Source organism: Canis lupus, chromosome 18, assembly GCF_011100685.1.
Source record: "Canis lupus familiaris isolate Mischka breed German Shepherd chromosome 18, alternate assembly UU_Cfam_GSD_1.0, whole genome shotgun sequence".
Taxonomy (NCBI): Eukaryota; Metazoa; Chordata; class Mammalia; order Carnivora; family Canidae; genus Canis; species Canis lupus.
Window position 1 is genome coordinate 23,579,570 of NC_049239.1, and position 22,241 is coordinate 23,601,810.

General features: G+C 37.7%; 1 long non-coding RNA gene across 1 annotated transcript in view; it reads left to right on the forward strand.

Annotated features, from left to right (window-relative positions):
• Window positions 1–22,241, forward strand: part of LOC119864191 — a 75,658-nt gene that overhangs the window by 50,145 nt on the left and 3,272 nt on the right. The window contains exons 2-3 of the long non-coding RNA XR_005373247.1: window positions 18,989–19,065; window positions 21,398–21,463. This is a non-coding gene — a long non-coding RNA (uncharacterized LOC119864191). The remainder of the gene's footprint in view (window positions 1–18,988; window positions 19,066–21,397; window positions 21,464–22,241) is intronic.

Below are 22,241 nucleotides of genomic sequence, written 5' to 3' on the forward strand. Positions count from 1 at the left end.
TACAGTCTCAAACCACACTGTCTAATATGGTAGACACATGTGACTATTGAGATTTAAATTCAGCAAATTAAATACAATTAACATGTCATTTTTCAGTTCCATCATCCATATTTTCAGGTGCTCAACAGCCACATGTGGTTATAGTGGCTATATTGTATAGTCCAGGTATAGAGCATCTCTATTGTTACAGAAAATTTTATTGGTACTACTGCTACAGACCTTGCACTCAATAACTTTAATTTCTCCTCAACCTTAATGTCATACATTATACTCTTTTATCATATAATAATACTCTTTTATCTTCCTATATTTCCAGATCACTCCTTTTTTACCATGATTTCAACATTTTTACCGTATCAGTTGCTCTAATTTATTAATTCCAAATCGTTTTAGTCTCAGCAACAATTTAGAGTCTTAACAATTACTGAAGACACCAAAAAGCTTTTATTTATGTGGGCGATATTTACCGTTTTTTGTTATATTATAAATTAAAAATTAAAAACTAAAAATAATTTTAAAGTTTATTAAAATAGCAATAATAAACTTCTACATAACATAAATATACATTTAGTAGCAATTTTCACATATGGGAAATTACTACATTTCCCAGGCTAAAATAAATTCACAGAGAAAAGTAGACTGTTTGCATTTTGAAGATATCTTTAGCATCTAGTTAGAAGAAGGTGGATATTTCTCATATCTGTTTCTGTACTAAATCTGTTTTCATTCACACATCATGAGCTTCTGCAAAGTTCCACTGTGGATTCATGAGAGAATGAGAGTGAAAAAGGCAAGCAGCATCTTACTAATATTATGAAAATAGTTTGGATTCCCTACAAGAATATAGGAGAATCTTCAGAAGTGCCCAGGCCACACACAGACAACTGCTGCTCTAGATGCTACAGTTCATTGTTCCTCACTCCCCGGGTCCTCTATCTCCCTTTATGCAGCTAAGGTACTCCCTTGTCTGTAGAATTAATTTCCTTACCGGTATTTCTCTATCATACTAGTTTGGCAAAGCCACAACCATGGTTAAATACTATCCTGCCCTATTCCACAACTGTATCTGCCCAAATGAAAGCTGGGGAAAACTCACACAATCATGTGGACTTCTCTTACCTTGTGGCCTTGTACCTCAAAGGACTCTCAGTATTGCCGGGCAATGATACTACATATCATAAACTCATAAATGTCTTTTGACATTATAAATGTCTTCCACTTTCTGCTTTAACCCCGAGTCCCCCAAATCTGCTCCCTTGTGCTCACTCTCAATGACCCACCTCACCGAAGAAAGTAAGCATTCAAAGAGAACTTCCAAAACTCCCACCCTCATGTACCTCCTTTTAGCATCTATTTGTTCAAGTATGAGCTCTGCTACTGTCCATTGCTATGGAAGAGTGCCCTGCAAGCCTGTCTAAGGTCACTCACTCCATGGGGCACAGATCTTAGGCCCTTTCTTCAAAGCAAGGACATCTCGCCAACAATTCTCTTCTTTTCCCTTTATGTCACCAATATTGCTTCCCTTCTGGATCATTCTCATCACCATTCACACAAACTCTTATTTCCTACTGAAAGATTTATTTCTCTCTTTGTTAAAGGTTTTTTTTATTCATCCATGAGAAACAGAGAGAGAGACAGAGACCCAGGCAGAGGGAGAAGCAGGCTCTATGCAGGGAGCCCAAATTGGACTCGATCCCAGGACCCCAGGATCACGTCTGAAAGCAGGCGCTTAACTGCTGAGCCACCGAGGCGTCCCCCCAAAATTTCTCATTTCTCTGCTAGCTACTATCCCATTTGTAGCAAAAATCTTCAAAAAGTCACTTATAAACTCTGTTTCTAACCTCTCTCCAATACATCCCTAAATACCCTTTAATCAAGCTTTTACTCTTCTTTTTCTCAAAATCTGCTTCTGTCAGTTGCATCTAGGTTGCTAAATCCAATGGATAATTTCTAATTCTCATCATACCTGACTCATCAATGTATTTGACAAAACTGATTACCTTTGCCCCTTTGCTATATACCCTTCACTTGGCTTCCAGGACATTCTTTCCTCAGCTTTTACCTGACATCTTTATTTTGCCATGTCTGAAGTTTCAGTCCTTTGTCTTCTCTTGTCTGTCTACACTTGCTATTTTAGTGATCTCATTCAGGCTTTACTATCATCTTTACACTGTTAATTTCCATATTAAAATCTTCAACAAAATCTCTTGAATGCCTGACTTGTATAGCCAAAAGCCCACTCCTCCTCACCCCTGGCCCCAATTTCTCCACCTAGAGGTCAAATAGGTATCTTCAAATTCAGTATATATGAATGCAATTACTAATCTCCATATATAGCCTTTCTCACCTCAATTGTTAGCAAATCCATCCATAGCAGTAGTCAGGACAAAAGCCTTCGAATCCTCACTGCTGGCTTATTTTCTCTTCATCTCTCATCCGTTCCATCATAAAATCCTAAAATCTACTAAAATGTGGCTAGCGAGACTAAGGAACTCAATATTTATTTATTTTAGGATTTTATTTATTTATTCATGAGAGACAGAGGCAGAGACACGGGCAGAGGGAGAAGCAGGCTCTTCACAGGGAGCCTGATGCGGGACTTGATCCCACAGCCCTGGGATCACGTCCTGAGCTGAAGGCATACATTCAACCACTGAGCCACCAGGCATCCCTAAGGAACTCAATTTTAAATTTAAGTTAAATTTAACAGTCATCTGTGGCTAGTGGCCACCCTATTAGATATAGTACAGGTCTATATTGATTATTAAAATAATAAAAACTGTACAACCATTGGGGAAAATAAACTGAGAATAATAGCAAATATATGCAAAAGAAAGTAATATAGAAAAGGAAAAAGAATATAAGTGAGTTAGGAGAAAGATAAGGCAAACAGGTTCCATGAGTTCTGGGTTCAATTATATATTACAAGTGCCTAAAGTAGTGTGTAGCATAGGGCAGTGCTCAATTAATACTACTACTACTAATAATATTAATGTTATCTATTAATGATTTTAAATGTTGTGGCTCCAATGAGTAACTTAAAAGAATAAAATTTTGTGTTTTTTTTTTCATTTGGTGATTTGATATTTCCGAATCCCAACAGTTAATGTTTGTATAACAACTCAGAAAATACTATCAAATTCAGATCTTGTTCACAAAATGTTACTTTTAGATGACTTAAAGTCCCACATTAACTGGTTTCTTAACATACTGTCCTTTGCCTAGAAATTAAAATGTTGTTTTCATGATAAAGTTCTTTGCTACTGACTTTTAGGACTGGAATTATCTATATAGTACAATCAGAGAATGTACTAGAGGGAGACTAAATTTCTTTATACTTTATTTAGATAACCTTAGGCTCTGGATAGATTTTACATAAATATATTTTCTTTAATAAAAACATTTTTGTCAATAAACTTGTTTTCACAATTTAGGGAAGCAATATTTCCTGAAGTTTGCCATAGGTTGAACATGGTGAATATTTTACTTTATTTCAAGGGATTCATGCCAAGAAAAAAAGTCATATATCATGAAGTACCTGTGCTAATTTAAAAAAATTAAAACTTTTTGACCATCTAAAAGAATATAAAAAACTCAGGAAGATTCTGTTACTTCATTCATCAATACAGTTAAGTCAGGGAAACACTTTTTCTTTGTGTGGTAGCATTAAAAACTAATTTTTATTAAACTGATCAGTTTAAAACTGATTAGTTATTAAACTGATGTGACAGTGTTGCTAGACTGACAACATTTACAAAGCTAAGAGCTCTTCCTTACCTTGGAGTATAACCTATGCAGGAATAACACTGTTCACACCCATACATGTTCAAATACTCACTCTTAGAAAATGTAGCCATTTTGGCCTTGTTTATATTTACTGCATAAGATTTAAAAATAAGCTGCCAAGCTTGACTGTAACTTTATTGATTGTAGAAATAAATCCATATAATGTTAAAACTGAGGTTTAATTTTTTTAAATGTATCTATAGACAAAATGAGGAGACAGAGAAATATGTCCCCAATGAAAGAACAGGAGAAAACCACAGCAAAAGAGTTAAATAATAGGAAGATAAGCAATATGCCTGATAGTGAATTCAAAATAATCTTCATAAAGATACTCACTGGACTTAACAGTGGAGAATATTAGTGAGTTTCTCAACAAAGAGATAGAAAATATAAAAAAGAACCAATCAGAGATGAAGAACTCAGTAACTAAAATTAAAAATAGAGGAAATCAATAACAGATCAGAGGCAACAGAAGAACAGATCAGTGAGTTGGAAGACAAACTAATGGAAAGCAACCACACTGAATGGCAAAAAGTTTAATTTAAAAAATGAGAATATGTTAAGGAAACTCAGGGACATCATCAAGGATAATAACATTCACATTATAGGCATTCCAGAAAGAGAAGAAAGAGGGAAGGAGGTAGAAACTTATTTGAAGAACTAATGGCTGAAAACTTTCCTAATCTGAGGTGGAAACAGATATTCAGATCAAGGAAGCACAGAAAACCCTCAACAAATACAATGCAAAGAGGTCCACACAAAGATACACAATAACTAAAATGGCAAAAAAGCAGTGATAAAGAGAGAATTTTTAAAGCAGCAGGAGAATTTAAAAAATTAAATACAAGGGAAATCCCATAAGGCTATCTGGTGATTTTTCAGCAGAAACTTTGGAGGCCAGGAGGGAGTAACATAATATATTCAAAGTATTAAAAAGAAAATAATCTACAACCAAGAATTCTCTAGCAAAAGTATAATTCAAAATAGAAGGACAAATAAAGACTTGCTGAAACAAACAAAGGAATTTGTCACCACTAAACAATCCTATAAGAAATGCTAAAGGGAAAGAAAACAGAATAATGAGAAGTAAGAAATTATGAAAAAACTTCACAATAAATATAAACTTAGTAAAAATAGTAGATTCATCACTTATAAAATCAGTACAGAGGTAGTACCAAAGCATTAAAAGCAATTATATCTATAAAAATCAGTCAAAGCATTCACAAAACAAAAGACTATAAAGTATGATACAATATACATTAAACATGGGAAGAGGAGTAAGAATTTAATGCTTTGGAATGGGTTCAAACTTGAGTCACCATCAACTCAATATGGCGATAGGCATAAGATATATGGATCTTAGGGTAGCCCAAAATCAAAAACTTGTAATAGATACACAAAAATAAAAAGAAAGGAATTCGAGCATATCACTAAAGGAAGCCATCAAACCAACCACGAAAGTAGAGAGTAGGGAGGAGGAGGAGGGGGAGGAGGAAGGAGAAAAGGAGGAGGATGAGAAGGAGAAATAACTCAAATACAAAGAACAAACTGGTGGTTGCCAGAAGGGAGGTGCATGGGAGGATGGGTGAAATAGAGAGGATTAAGAGTACACTTATCTTGATTAGCACTGAGAAATATATAGAATTGGTGAATCATTATATTGTACCACTGGAACTAATACAACACTGTATGGCAATCATACTTCAATTAAAAAATTAAATAAAATACCAAAATGAAAAGAATAACAATAAAGAAAGTGCTTATCTAAATAAGAATTTACCGGGGGAGGAGCAAGACGGCGAAGGAGTAGGGTCTCCAAATCACCTGTCTCCACCAAATTACCTAGAAAACCTTCAAATTATCCTGAAAATCTATCAATTCGGCCTGAGATTTAAAGAGAGACCAGCTGGACTGCTACAGTGAGAAGAGTTCGTGCATCTATCAAGGTAGGAAGACGGGGAAAAAGAAGTAAAGAAACAAAGGCCTCCAAGGGGGAGGAGCCCCGCGAGGAGCCGGGCTGAGGCCGGGGCGAGTGTCCCCAGGACAGGAGAGCCCCGTCCCGGAGACGCAGGAGCTGCACCAACCTTCCCGGGCAGAAAGGGGCTCGCAGGGAGTTGGAGCAGGACCCAGGAGGGCGGGGATGCCCTCGGGCTCCCCGGGACAGTAACAGCAACTGCGCGCCCAGGAGAGTGCGCCGAGCTCCCTAAGGGCTGCAGCGCGCACGGCGGGACTGGCGGGACCCGGAGCAGCTCGGGGGGGGGGGGGGGGGGGGGGCTCGGGGGCGGCTCCGCGGAGGGGGCTGCGCGGCCCCAGGAGCAGTTCGGAGGGGCTCGGGCAGAGGAAGAGGCTCCGTGCGGAGGGGGCTGCGCGGTTCCAGGAGCAGCTCGGAGGGGCTCGGGCGGCAGCTCCGCGGAGGGGGTTGCGGGGCCCGGGAGCGCGAATCCACCAGCGCAGGCTCCGGAGCACAGGGCGCCGGGACACAGCCCAGGATCCCACCTCCCCCGGGACAGGCAGAGGCCGGGAGGGCCCAGGACAGCAAGGACGCTCCTGCCCGAGCTGAGCAGATCAGCGGCCCCGCCCCGGAGCCTCCAAGCCCTGCAGACGGAGAGCTCAGTACTTCCTGTGGGGGCTGAATCCAGGTTTCCAGAGCTGCCCCGCCACTGGGGCTGTTCCTCCTGCGGCCTCATGGGGTAAACAACCCCCACTGAGCCCTGCACCAGGCAGGGGCACAGCAGCTCCCCCAACTGCTAACACCTGAAAATCAGCACAACAGGCCCCTCCCCCAGAACACCAGCTAGACTGACAACTTCCAGGAGAAGCCAAGGGACTTAAAGTACACAGAATCAGAAGATACTCCCCCGTGGTTCTTTTTTTTTTTTTGTGTGTGTGTGTGTGTGTGTGTGTGTGTGTGCTTTTTGATTTGTTTCCTTCCCCCACCCCCTTTTTTTCCTCCTTTCTTTTTCTTTCTCTTTTTCCTCTTTTTTTTTTGTTTTTTTTCTTCCCTTTTTTTTCTCTTTCTCTTTTCTTTCCTTCTTTCTCTCCTCTCTTTTTCTCTTTTTCCCAATACAACTTGCTTTTGGCCACTCTGCACTGAGCAAAATGACTAGAAGGAAAACCTCACCTCAAAAGAAAGAATCAGAAACAGTCCTCTGTCCCACAGAGTTACAAAATCTGGATTACAATTCAATGTCAGAAAGCCAATTCAGAAGCACTATTATACAGCTACTGGTGGCTCTAGAAAAAAGCATAAAGGATTCAAGAGACTTCATGACTGCAGAATTTAGAGCTAATCAGGCAGAAATTAAAAATCAATTGAATGAGATGCAATCCAAACTAGAAGTCCTAACGACGAGGGTTAACGAGGTGGAAGAACAAGTGAGTGACATAGAAGACAAGTTGATAGCAAAGAGGGAAACTGAGGAAAAAAGAGACAAACAATTAAAAGACCATGAAGATAGATTAAGGGAAATAAACGACAACCTGAGAAAGAAAAACTACATTTAATTGGGGTTCCCGAGGGCGCCGAAAGGGACAGAGGGCCAGAATATGTATTTGAACAAATTCTAGCTGAAAACTTTCCTAATCTGGGAAGGGAAACAGGCATTCAGATCCAGGAAATAGAGAGATCCCCCCCTAAAATCAATAAAAACCGTTCAACACCTCGACATTTAATAGTGAAGCTTGCAAATTCCAAAGATAAAGAGAAGATCCTTAAAGCAGCAAGAGACAAGAAATCCCTGACTTTTATGGGGAGGAGTATTAGGGTAACAGCAGACCTCTCCACAGAGACCTGGCAGGCCAGAAAGGGCTGGCAGGATATATTCAGGGTCCTAAATGAGAAGAACATGCAACCAAGAATACTTTATCCAGCAAGGCTCTCATTCAAAATGGAAGGAGAGATAAAGAGCTTCCAAGACAGGCAGGAACTGAAAGAATATGTGACCTCCAAACCAGCTCTGCAATAAATTTTAAGGGGGACTCTTAAAATTCCCCTTTAAGAAGAAGTTCAGTGGAACAATCCACATAAACAAGGATTGAATACTTATCATGATGACACTAAACTCGTATCTGTCAATAGTAACTCTGAACGTGAACGGGCTTAATGACCCCATCAAAAGGCACAGGGTGTCAGACTGGATAAAAAAGCAGGACCCATCTATTTGCTGTCTACAAGAGACTCATTTTAGACAGAAGGACACCTACAGCCTGAAAATAAAAGGTTGGAGAACCATTTACCATTCAAATGGTCCTCAAAAGAAAGCAGGGGTAGCCATCCTTATATCAGATAAACTAAAATTTACCCCAAAGACTGCAGTGAGAGATGAAGAGGGACACTATATTATACTTAAAGGATCTATTCAACAAGAGGACTTAACAATCCTCAATATATATGCCCCGAATGTGGGAGCTGCCAAATATATAAATCAATTATTAACCAAAGTGAAGAAATACTTAGATAATAATACACTTATACTTGGTGACTTCAATCTAGCTCTTTCTATACTTGATAGGTCTTCTAAGCACAACATCTCCAAAGAAACGAGAGCTTTAAATGATACACTGGACCAGATGGATTTTACAGATATCTACAGAACTTTACATCCAAACTCAACTGAATACACATTCTTCTCAAGCGCACATGAAACTTTCTCCAGAATAGACCACATATTGGGACACAAATCGGGTCTGAACCGATACCAAAAGATTGGGATTGTCCCCTGCATATTCTCAGACCATAATGCCTTGAAATTAGAACTAAATCACAACAAGAAGTTTGGAAGGACCTCAAACACGTGGAGGTGAAGGACCATCCTGCTAAAAGATAAAAGGGTCAACCAGGAAATTAAGGAAGAATTAAAAAGATTCATGGAAACTAATGAGAATGAAGATACAACCATTCAAAATCTTTGGGATGCAGCAAAAGCAGTCCTAAGGGGGAAATACATCGCAATACAAGCATCCATTCAAAAACTGGAAAGAACTCAAATACAAAAGCTAACTTTACACATAAAGGAGCTAGAGAAAAAACAGCAAATAGATCCTACACCCAAGAGAAGAAGGGAGTTAATAAAGATTCGAGCAGAACTCAACGAAATCGAGACCAGAAGAACTGTGGAACAGATCAACAGAACCAGGAGTTGGTTCTTTGAAAGAATTAATAAGATAGATAAACCATTAGCCAGCCTTATTAAAAAGAAGAGAGAGAAGACTCAAATTAATAAAATCATGAATGAGAAAGGAGAGATCACCACCAACACCAAGGAAATACAAACGATTTTAAAAACATATTATGAACAGCTATACGCCAATAAATTAGGCAATCTAGAAGAAATGGACGCATTCCTGGAAAGCCACAAACTACCAAAACTGGAACAGGAAGAAATAGAAAACCTGAACACGCCAATAACCAGGGAGGAAATTGAAGCAGTCATCAAAAACCTCCCAAGACACAAGAGTCCAGGGCCAGATGGCTTCCCAGGGGAATTCTATCAAACGTTTAAAGAAGAAACCATACCTATTCTCCTAAAGCTGTTTGGAAAGATAGAAAGAGATGGAGTACTTCCAAATTCGTTCTATGAGGCCAGCATCACCTTAATTCCAAAACCAGACAAAGACCCCACCAAAAAGGAGAATTACAGACCAATATCCCTGATGCACATGGATGCAAAAATTCTCAACAAGATACTAGCCAATAGGATCCAACAGTACATTAAGAAAATTATTCACCATGACCAAGTAGGATTTATCCCTGGGACACAAGGCTGGTTCAACACCCGTAAAACAATCAATGTGATTCATCATATCAGCAAGAGAAAAACCAAGAACCATATGATCCTCTCATTGGATGCAGAGAAAGCATTTGACAAAATACAGCATCTATTCCTGATCAAAACTCTTCAGAGTGTAGGGATAGAGGGAACATTCCTCGACATCTTAAAAGCCATCTATGAAAAGCCCACAGCAAATATCATTCTCAATGGGGAAGCACTGGGAGCCTTTCCCCTAAGATCAGGAACAAGACAGGGATGTCCACTCTCACCACTGCTGTTCAACATAGTACTGGAAGTCCTAGCCTCAGCAATCAGACAACAAAAAGACATTAAAGGCATTCAAATTGGCAAAGAAGAAGTCAAACTCTCCCTCTTCGCCGATGACATGATACTCTACATAGAAAACCCAAAAGTCTGCACCCCAAGATTGCTAGAACTCATACACCAATTCGGTAGCATGGCAGGATACAAAATCAATGCCCAGAAGTCAGTGGCATTTCTATGCACTAACAATGAGACTGAAGAAAGAGAAATTAAGGAGTCAATCCCATTTACAATTGCACCCAAAAGCATAAGATACCTAGGAATAAACCTCACCAAAGATGTAAAGGATCTATACCCTCAAAACTATAGAACACTTCTGAAAGAAATTGAGGAAGACACAAAGAGATGGAAAAATATTCCATGCTCATGGATTGGCAGAATTAATATTGTGAAAATGTCAATGTTACCCAGGGCAATATACACGTTTAATGCAATCCCTATCAAAATACCATGGACTTTCTTCAGAGAGTTAGAACAAATTATTTTAAGATTTGTGTGGAATCAGAAAAGACCCCGAATAGCCAGGGGAATTTTAAAAAAGAAAACCATATCTGGGGGCATCACAATGCCAGATTTCAGGTTGTACTACAAAGCTGTTGTCATCAAGACAGTGGTACTGGCACAAAAACAGACACATAGATCAGTGGAACAGAATAGAGAATCCAGAAGTGGACCCTGAACTTTATGGGCAACTAATATTCGATAAAGGAGGAAAGACTATCCATTGGAAGAAAGACAGTCTCTTCAATAAATGGTGCTGGGAAAATTGGACATCCACATGCAGAAGAATGAAACTAGACCACTCTCTTTCACCATACACAAAGATAAACTAAAAATGGATGAAAGATCTAAATGTGAGACAAGATTCCATCAAAATCCTAGAGAAGAACACAGGCAACACCCTTTTTGAACTCGGCCACAGTAACTTCTTGCAAGATACATCCACGAAGGCAAAAGAAACAAAAGCAAAAATGAACTATTGGGACTTCATCAAGATAAGAAGCTTTTGCACAGCAAAGGATACAGTCAACAAAACTAAAAGACAACCTACAGAATGGGAGAAGATATTTGCAAATGACCTATCAGATAAAGGGCTAGTTTCCAAGATCTATAAAGAACTTCTTAAACTCAACACCAAAGAAACAAACAATCCAATCATGAAATGGGCAAAAGACATGAACAGAAATCTCACAGAGGAAGATATAGACATGGCCAACATGCATATGAGAAAATGCTCTGCATCACTTGCCATCAGGGAAATACAAATCAAAACCACAATGAGATCCCACCTCACACCAGTGAGAATGGGGAAAATTAACAAGGCAGGAAACAACAAATGTTGGAGAGGATGCGGAGAAAAGGGAACCCTCTTACACTGTTGGTGGGAATGTGAACTGGTGCAGCCACTCTGGAAAGCTGTGTGGAGGTTCCTCAAAGAGTTAAAAATAGACCTGCCCTACGACCCAGCAATTGCACTGTTGGGGATTTACCCCAAAGATACAAATGCAATGAAACGCCGGGACACCTGCACCCCGATGTTTCTAGCAGCAATGGCCACGATAGCCAAACTGTGGAAGGAGCCTTGGTGTCCAACGAAAGATGAATGGATAAAGAAGATGTGGTTTATGTATACAATGGAATATTACTCAGCTATTAGAAATGACAAATACCCACCATTTGCTTCAACGTGGATGGAACTGGAGGGTATTATGCTGAGTGAAGTAAGTCAGTCGGAGAAGGACAAACATTATATGTTCTCATTCATTTGGGGAATATAAATAATAGTGAAAGGGAATATAAGGGAAGGGGGAAGAAATGTGTGGGAAATATCAGAAAGGGAGACAGAACGTAAAGACTGCTAACTCTGGGAAACGAACTAGGGGTGGTAGAAGGGGAGGAGGGCGGGGGGTGGGAGTGAATGGGTGAAGGGCACTGGGGGTTATTCTGTATGTTAGTAAATTGAACACCAATAAAAAATAAATTAAAAAAAATAAGAATTTACCAAAAACTCCTTGTAAGTTTTATAAAATATTAGAATCCCATAAAAAGTGAATTAAGACAACTTAGAGTGTATGCTATCTTCTAACCAAAAGTAGATCAAAGCAAATGGGAATAAGGCTGGAATGTTGGTGAGAACGTATCTGGAACTTCACATTCAGTTCCGGATGCCACTTTCAAAGTTGTGTTCATAAGCTAGAAGACAATGACAGGGAAAATGAGGTGACCCCAAATCAAAATGATTTATGGATTCATTTATTCACATACCATCCCTCTGTTCCATGCCGCAGGCGTTTTCAGGCAGCTTATGTAGACATATGTAATAGAATACAGCGTTGAAAGCAAGAGAATTAAAATAGGTAATGATTACATAGTATCGTTAAGTTTTAATGACTGGTTAAGTTTAATGACAGGTTATGGATACCTGGTGTTTAGAATTTTAAGGTTTCCTTGCATACATTTAGAAAATGTGGTTATTAATCTGACTCATATTATCCTAAAAGAAAAAAAATACATGCAAATTACTTAGGCTCTTCATGGCAGTAGGCCTGAGAAGAAATGACTCACATGGCTCTTTGTGTGGGAACACTGAGTAATACTGAAAATAATATCCTCAAGAATAGCTCCCCAAAAAATAAAGTAACAAGTGCCATATCCTACTAATGGTGTGCCAAGGTATAAACCCAGGGCAAAATACCGTGCAAAGAATTCTCCCAAGGAGCCAAAATCATGTTATATAAACACAAAATTTTCTGCACTTTAACTTGACTCAGAGATAAAAACTTAACTATCGAAACACGATTACTTGAGACCAAGCCACTTGGGATGTTCAGGGTATTTTGGGGCTGCAGGGAGAGTGGGGGCAGTTGCTGTGTGAGCGGGTCAGCAGAGTGCTCAACTGGACAAGCCCGGGGCCAGGCAGCTGGTATTTAACACCATCTTACTGACTGTGGATCTTGACCATATAATGCAATGTGGATCTCTATTCTTGTTCGCTTCTTTTAAAATATTTCTTTTAAAATAGAGATGATGATCATGACATTTCGATTTCATAGAACTGTTCTGAAGAAACAATGCAGAATTACAAGTCTTCTGAAAAGGGGGTGTCAAATGTTAAACAAATGTTACCTATGACTTTATATTCACATGGGGGTGGGGGGATGCTAATTCTCAAGAAGGCTTGTTCTGTTTGACTCTAAGCAGTGGAATTAGAATAGTTAATCACCATTATTCAAGGACTTGGTATTTGAAAATTTACCTACTTACTAAAATTTATTTATATATAACCCAAAATTAATACTAGAGGTGTGCCTTTGCAGTCATTTGCAGATTGCAAATTTGAATAGCTCAACATGCACATTCCCAGGTGAGGTCAAAGGAGGCCACACTCTGTCTTCTTTTTTCAGAACTCTTTGTTTAAATGAGTGTTCTTTTCATGGTCTAGTTATTGCTACTTTTCCCCCTTGCGTTTCTGTTTCTGTGCTTTTCTTTGGTGGTTTTGCTGTTTAAAGTGGTCCCCAGACATAATTTGGAAGTGCTATCTGGTGCTCTTAACGCAAGAAGGCTTTAATGTGTGTTTGGAAAGACGATCTTTGGGAAGAAGGGAAGAAAGGACAAAAAGAGGTGACAAGAGTCTGGAGTCTGAGCTGCTTAGTGTATCCGTAGGTGCAATGTTGAAACACACATCGAAGGGCCATTTACCCTTGATTTTACAGAGACTAAGCAAATGAGAGTCCTGTTGTAGGCATGAGTCTAGCAGCTATGATACAAACTAAGACAATTCTAGAAAGCAAGTATGCTTCCTTGTAATAAAAACATTCCATTACAATTATATTACAGTTACAATATATTTTGGAACTTTGCATGTTTCTTTTTCCCACTTCAGTTTGGATACAACTATTACTCATTTTTTGTTTGTTTTTTGTTTTGTTGTTGTTAGTGCTCAACTGATTTTTCAAATACTTGCTCTTACAACAGTGTCAGGGTAAGATGGGGTTGCCTGATTTACGCACAATACCTATGACAGGACAAGTTCTGGATCCACAAGGTTTGAATCCATGAGTCCTTATTTTACTTCAGTAAACGTGCTGTATTTGCCATAGTCTTGCCACTTCTTTGTGTGCCTCACACTAGCTCTGTTGGGGAGGAAGAGTTGCCCGACCATGTAGCTGCATACCCCGGTATAGGTCCACCCCTTATACCAGGGCCCACATGCCCACAGAGGTGGAGGAAGGGGAGTTCAATCTATTCTGATGACATTTCCTATACCCTAACCACGTGGCTTGTGTAGACTTGAACTCACAGCTCCATACAGTTGCGAGATTGTTTTTCTGCATCTGCCAGCAGGGCCTTCTGCGGAGACACAATGTTATAAAGGCAGTAATCTGGGGTCCCCGGCAGGAGGGACATATCTTACTTCCGTATGTGAAGAGGACATTCCCTATAATTCAAAGGAAGTACACACATTAATTTCAGCTGTTTCTCAAAATTCACTCATTCTGCTAGCTTTGTAAAAATACATATTGCAAATACTTTGGTAGAATGCACATCAGCTCAGCTTTGAATCGGGTTCAAGTACTTTTTAATGAGAATAAACGAGTGCTCCGGTGTCTTGGCAAGATGTCTTAGAATAGTGATATGGTGACACACATATAGAATATTTATAAAAGCCCTATTTCAGTTGACTTGGGTCCAATTGTCTTAGTTTTAATTCCTAGCACCCTGAGAGAGCCTCGCATTAGCCTTGCTATTTTCTAATCTACAACTTCTTCTAGGAAACCTAGGCCAGGGCAGGGTTGACATGGAAATAACCACTATCATATAAAGTCTATTTTCCTCATAAATATGCAACCTGTAGTGGAATCCTATAGCTTGTAGCATTCCTGGGCCAAAGGAAAAGACACTCATGACAGACTACACATGAGTCTGTGATAAAATGAACCAGAATCTCACATGGTACCCAATTTACCACTGACTCTCATCAATGAAGTAAAATGGTTCAAAGTTTGAATTCAGACTTTGAGTGCTTTGTTCTACTTCTGAACAAGAGTTTCTCTAATCGCTATTAAATATTTTTCTAAATATTTAATACTAAATACTAAAGTTGAGAAAAAACTGTATTGACTCTAATTTTTATTCCTATGTTGAAATGCAATAGGTTTTAGGGCAGAGTTTTCCCAGCTTGGATTTAAGCTTTTGACAAGTAAATTCCTTGTTTACTCAATTGATTATAAGTCTCTGTAATCTTTGGGAGGTAAAACTGTAAGGCAACTAGTGTGTTTTGTGAATTTGCCATTCCCTAAAATTTTATGAACACTGGATTTTTTTAACCAATAATTGATTGCTGCAATAAATGGATGTTGTGAAAATGCATACATACTAAATAGAATTCCTAAAAAAGAGAGAAAATATATAATAGCCACAGAATCTAGGAAACTGATATCAAAATATCTTTTATAACCATCACTCAACTTTGAATCCAGAACATTGCCAATCCCTTATATTCACTTGTGTGTATGCCCTCATTTCAATCCACTGTTCCACCTTCAGATTCTATCACTATTCTGAATTTTGGGCTAATTCTTTCTTTCTTTTTTCCTTGTTGAAATGATCTAATCACTTTATGTATGTAGACACAACCTATACGTTGTAAGATTTTGCTTTCTTTTGAGATCAAGAGAAATGTTATCTTAATGCTATAATTCACGATATCTTTTCTCAAGTGTTTTTAATATTATTCTATGTTGTTACATATAGTTATAGTTCATTTATTTCCATTTAATGATTTAAAAATGTCTGTATAATACTCCATTGTTTATATATCATAGATTGTTTATATATTGTCTTTTCCAAGGACATGTGAGTTGTTTTAGCTGTTACAGATAGCATCTAAGTAACTGTATCCTAGCACATCTGTAAAAGAGTAAAATACTGGAAAATGCATATATTCATTTTTACAAGGCCATGTCAAATTATCCTTCAAAGTGGTTGTACAATAAACATACTTACCAGCTGTATAAAACAGTTCTATTGATTCATATGCACGCCAGCACTTGGCATCATCAGATATAATTTTTGCCAGTCTACTGGGTATAAATGGAAATAGTGACTAATTGCAGTCTGAATTTATACATTTATAATCATTATCAAAAGTGAGCAATTTTCCTATGTTTAAGGTCTTTGTTGTTTCTTCCTCACTAAAATGCATGTTCATTATTTTTTTGATAGATTTTATTTTTTAGAGCATTTTTAGGTTCACAGCAAAATTGAGCAGAAGGAACCAAGATTTCCCATATACTCCTGGCTCCTGCACAACCTCCCCCACTATCAACATCCTGCCTGTTCATGAATTCTGTACTGTACATTATTCTAGTGATTCATATGAATTCTTCCTGGACAGTCCTTTATTTCCCAGTTTCTGGCTTACTGTTTCACTGTTTGACGGGGTCTTTTGAGAAATGGAAGTTCTTTTTTTTTTTTTATTTTATTTTTTTTATTTTTAGAAATGGAAGTTCTTAATTTAAATGTGTAGTTCATTAGTCTTTTCTTTTGTGGTTATTTTTTTGTTTTGTTTTGTTTGCAAAACCCTATTCTGGCCCCAAGCCCTAAAAATATCTTCTTATAGGTTCTAACAAACATTTTTTCCTCTTTTTCCCTTTCACATACCAGGTTTTAATATATCTGAATGGATTATTTATACAATAATGTAACAGTGTAACTATTAATTATTATTATAAACTTAATGTAAAGTTCTATTGTAGTGCTGTTTGGTAGCAAATACACAGTCCAGGCTTGATCAGTATCATAACTCTTCTCACTTAAAATAGAAGAGTTTTAATAAACTCTAATTCTGATCCCTCCTTCCTCAACATGCCATCTTATTACCCATTATTTGAGTTATGTTCTAATTTTAAATTCTAACAAATTGGCATTATTGTTTTATATAGATAATGTTTCATTTATAAACATGCTTTTTAAATTTATTTTTTATTCTTGCATCTGAAAGCATCCTATTATAATTATTTTCCTTTTTCCTGAAAATCACATAGGAGGTTATAGGCCATTTCAAAGTATTTGTTTTCACTTAGTGAAATGGGGGAGCTTTTGGCAGTTTCTAGGAGAGAAATGACATGAGCTGACATATGTTTTAATGGGATCATGCTGGCTGCTGTGTACAGCGTGATCCCAGGATTCAGGTACAAATAGAACTAAATGGGCAATCAGGTAGTAAGAGGCTACTGCATTATCCAGAAAAGACTTGATAGGGGATTAAATAAGAGTAGTGAAGAACAGACATAAGGAGGAGTGGACATACTTGAAGGTTGAAGCTATAGAATTAAAATATTACACTATTTTTTTCAAATACCTTTACTTGATAAGATATTAGAAATAATGCCCAAAACTAGTTGGAGAAAAAAAAACCATAATATTCAAGAAACACCTAATAGGCTTTCTTTTGGCAGAAACTAAGTAGTAAAAGAAATCTTTCCTCTTTTGTCTTAGCTGCCCAGAAAGTGCAATAATTGCATCACTCCATATGCCCAATCTAGTATGCTGGATTTCTATTAATAATTCTGGTATGCTGGATTTCTACTAATAATTCTGTTTCATTTAAACATATTGTCCAATTTTGTGTTATGTTTAACCACAACATCTTCCTTGAATCTTTTGGCCACATCTCATTTGTTGCATAATTTTTATTGCTCTGGTTTCCTGAATATTTTATATTTTAAGGTATGATCCCTGTTTTCACCAAGACTTAGGATTTCACAGTAACTTTAGTTACTGGGTAAAACTATTAGCTGCCTTGAATAGAGACGTAGATAAAAACTGTGTTCCTGGAATAAATGTGGATAACCAGTTCTGGAAAATAGGGAGTTTCGATAGGCAGGTGATTGGATGAATGAATGGAAAGAACAAAACAAAGCCTAAGATTAGATCAGCAGGAAGGATAACAACATTATGACCAAGTTAAGGTATTTAAACAAAGACATCTCAGTTCTTTCATCTTAAGAGAGATGAAAAGAAATATTCCACTTGTGCTGCATCCTGGAATGTGCCAGGAGTCATGTTGGGTGTGTTTGCAAGGGTAGATTGAATTAAAAGGAAAAGAAATTGGAATAGAAAATTAACTTTTTCACTCTGTCTAGGATTCCTGACAGTTGTGTCATTTTCAATAATACTAAGGTATTAGTACTTTAGAACATGGTGAATTCTATGAGCTTGGTTTTATAATGTGGGGATTTCACACCTTCAAAATAAATGCAATACTGGAGAAGCATCAGACACCTCAGTAAAAACTGGATAAAATCATTTACAAGATTGCTCTAATAGTGTGGGATGAAAGGAACCAAAGTAGCTAGAATTCTTAAATAGCTGCTGGGTAAGGAACCATAATGGTAGAAAGTGTCCTCAGGTAAAAACCACAGGTTTAATTGAGAACAAATGAACACAGGTGAACCTGTGGGTAATACCAGAAAAAGCAGGAGGATCTGGAACGGGGTTTATAGTGATGGTCAAGCAATCAAAATAAGGAAGATATAGATCCAGTCTACAGTCACAGAAATATTAAAAAGAAGAGTTCACGTTGCTGAACCAAGTGGGTATCAAGGAAAGAATGAGGGTCTGTACTTACAAATGCCCACATGAACCTCTGCTTGACAGACAGTGTGTGCGACAGCCTTTTATCCTTAACTGCAGATGTTCTCACTCTTGGTCTTCAAAATTCTAAGACTTTTGGCTTTTGCTCAAGGGTATCCTAAAAGTAGTAAATTCCCAGGATGCCTGGCTGGTTCAGTTGGTAGTGCACAATTCTTGATCTCGGGGTTCTGAGTTCAAGCCCCACATTGGGTGTAGAGCTTACCTAAAATTTAAAAAGCCAAAAATTCCCTGTACATAATATTCAATATATGTTTATTTAGTCTAACTGAGTTGCATGCTATAACAAAATGTTGGATATATGTTATTGGTCAACAGATGATTGACTGGAAAGAAGGGGAAAAAGAGGGAAAAGAAAAGAAGAAAAGAATTAAGAGAGTTCCATTTTCTAAGTTCTGGGTCATAATATTATTCAAAAAAGTTTTTTGATTTTTCTTATATTTCTGAGGAAGAAGCCTTTTTGTGGAAGAGTAGATGGAAGAATCACATGACAAGAATTATTTGCAACCCCCAACTGGAATACATTCTGGTGAGTGTACAACAGACGCAGAAGAGTCTACACACCAGAGAGGGAAGGGCATAGCTCATGAGATACTGTAGACTATACTTTTTTTCCTCCTCCCACAAGAAAGCTGTTTTAAACAATTCCAATTGCTTTGGAAATCTTCCCCCCGTGCTCCTACAGCGTGTGAGACATCATTCTCTGGGTGCTTCTCTACCATTACCCACAATGGCTTTTTAAAGGCCTTTCTCTACCTCCAGGAAATGGAAATGGCATGACAGTGAATGTTCCGTGACTGCTAATGAGTTCCTTCCCCCTTAGTACTGAAAGAAAATTATTTAGAAAAGGAAACTCACCCTAAACAATTTGGTCATAAAATGATATTCATTTGAACTGATTCATTTGAACTGTTTACTCATACTAAGATGCATGTACCACTCCAGTGCATTAGGGCTAACAATGGAAAAGACCTAAAAATAATTATAATCATTAGCAGTATTACTCAATCTCTGTGATACAAACACCATAATTAGATGTGGCTCTGTACAAATTCACTTATGAATTTTTACTCAAGTATTTTCAATGATGTGTCACTAAAAATTTCTTTCTGGTTATTCCATGGTCTTATACAAGCTTAAAAATTACTTCAAAATTTGGGCCTGAAGGGGAGTATCATACTTTCCTAATATTTATATTTGGGGTAGATGGGTGGTATTAAAAAAAAAACCCAAAACAAACAAACAAAAGCCACCTGTTGAAATTGAGGAAGCCTGTTGGTTAAGTGAAACAAGATTTATTTTATTATGGTTTCTCTGCCAGACACTACAACTTGGTATGTGGAAGTGAAAAAAAATCCGGTAGAGACACACTCCTTAGAGATATCCGGAGGTATTTTAGAATGAGTGAAAATTTTGGTTAAATGTCCATGAATACAGACATTTCCAAATACATTTTGGAAAGTTCTATGTTGATTATTTTTTTTAATATAGAAAAAGTTGAAGCTAAAGGTAATAAATCACAAGGCAACAATGCCCTGTTGTTATTCCTTAGCTGTGGTATGCTCTTAGAAGGACAGGGGGGATTTGGGATAAAACCAAATAGCATGGAGAAAATGAGTATTTAAAGGCTCTCAGATAAAGGGTAAATGATTGAATAAATGATTGAAATATGACCAATTATTCTTTACTTTTATTAAGAAGAGGACCAGAAGGCTTGCTATGTTCCAGCAGAGGGAGGTATAATAGAAATAGAATGGAAAGAACCTGGGACAACTGAGTTTGACTGTTTTATTCCACTAGGATATGTTGACATGAGTGGAAAGTTGTACTGACTGGGTGATTGGACTGAAATGACAGTAGAGATGTGCAGCCTGGAGCTCCTGTCAAAACAGAATAGACATGACACAGGGCTCATGGTGAACTGTGAACAGAGCTTAATAAAATGGAGAGTAGCTGACAATGAGAAAGGGGGTTTGTTTTGAATATTATTTAAACACATTCCTTCTGGAATTTAATACCTTTGTATACAAGTCTTTTTGTGAGGCTTATTGTGAGGTGACCACTGTGGTGTCCAGGAAACAGAAACAAGGTGAAACCAGACAAAGCAAAGAGTAATTGTGAGTGGGTCAGGTGTAAGATCAATGAAATTACTAAAAACCTTACCAAACACCCTTGAGAGGGAAGTGAAGTCACATAAGGAAATATATAATTTGGGTTTGATTAATAGCCCTAATTGCAAAAAAAGTTAGTGCTAGATGATATGAAATAAGGAATAGTATGACACACATACATTTTCATACATTATATATTTTGTGTGTTTATGTATATAAATGTTTTTACTTATATGTATGTATGTAAATACACATATCTGCACATATTAGAGGATCTCCATTGCTGAGCACTGGGCACATAGGGTACAAGCAGCAAATACATTATCATAGACCTCTATGTCACATCCAGCATGAAGAGCTGAGACTCCCTCACACCCCAACCTATGCACACTCCTCCAAGAGCCATGGTAAAGGAAACACAGGGCTCATGGCTGAGCCACTTTGTGCTTGAGAGGATAGGAAAGCAGGAGAAATGGGGAGAGAGAAAAAAAAAAGTGAAGGTTGGTAGAGCTTGTAAACAAAGACGTTTGGGTGGAAGGGAAGAATGAGAACAAGATGGGAATCATTTACTTCAGGGAATAAAAGTTATATCAAGCAAGATGTGCTCAAGGATTTTGAGGGTTTTCAGGAAGCTTTGGCTATCATATGTAATAACTGCCCCCCCACCATGTGCCCAGGAATCATTCAGGGAAATCTACATTATTCTTTAATGCTTTTGGTGTTGAACTTGTGATTTTTTTTTCCCCTCAGATACAACCATGGTTTTGCTGCTCCCACTTTGCCTTCATTCCCTGACAGAAAGTTTTTCATTCTCAGGTAACCACCAAATTTGCTTGGTATGAACTTCCATTCCTCCTGAAGAAGCAACATGGCTTTCGCACTAATAAATATATCTTTTTCTTATACTTCAATATTATCATTATGAACAACAAATACAGTGAAATATGTCAAATGCCCTGCATATAATTTTACATTTAATAAAGAGTTTACTTGTTTTATTAAATATTTCATGTTAATTATGGAAATGAAACTCTAAATATTTGTGAAGTTTCATAATTTCTTAGATGCCATTTCTATTGCAAATAAAATGGTTCCAATTTCATCTGGATTTTACAGGGTTTTGAAAAAAATCATCTCAAATTCCATAAACAGTTAAGTATGACAGTAAATGTATAGAAGAAGTATGCTTTAGCCACAGATGTAATGGCAAAATAACTAAGTCAATAGTCTTTAATGCTCATAAATTTTTAAAATTACATATTTTGGGATACTCGTTTACACAGAATTTCCCACTTTCAGGATCATACTATTGATTTCATTGGAAATGAACATTAACAGTGCAGAAAATTAGAGTTAGAGAAGTGATTCACAGTTTGGTAAATTAATCATTTTAACCAGCTTTTTTGTTTGTTTGTTTTTAAGATATTCTTATTTACTTGGAATCACTGGGTGGCTCAGCAGTTTAGCATCTGCCTTCGGCCCAGGGATACTGGGGTCCTGGGATCGAGTCCCACGTCAGGCTCCCTACATGGAGCCTGCTTCTCCCTCTGCCTGTGTCTCTGCCTCTCTCTGTCTCTCATGAATAAATAAATAA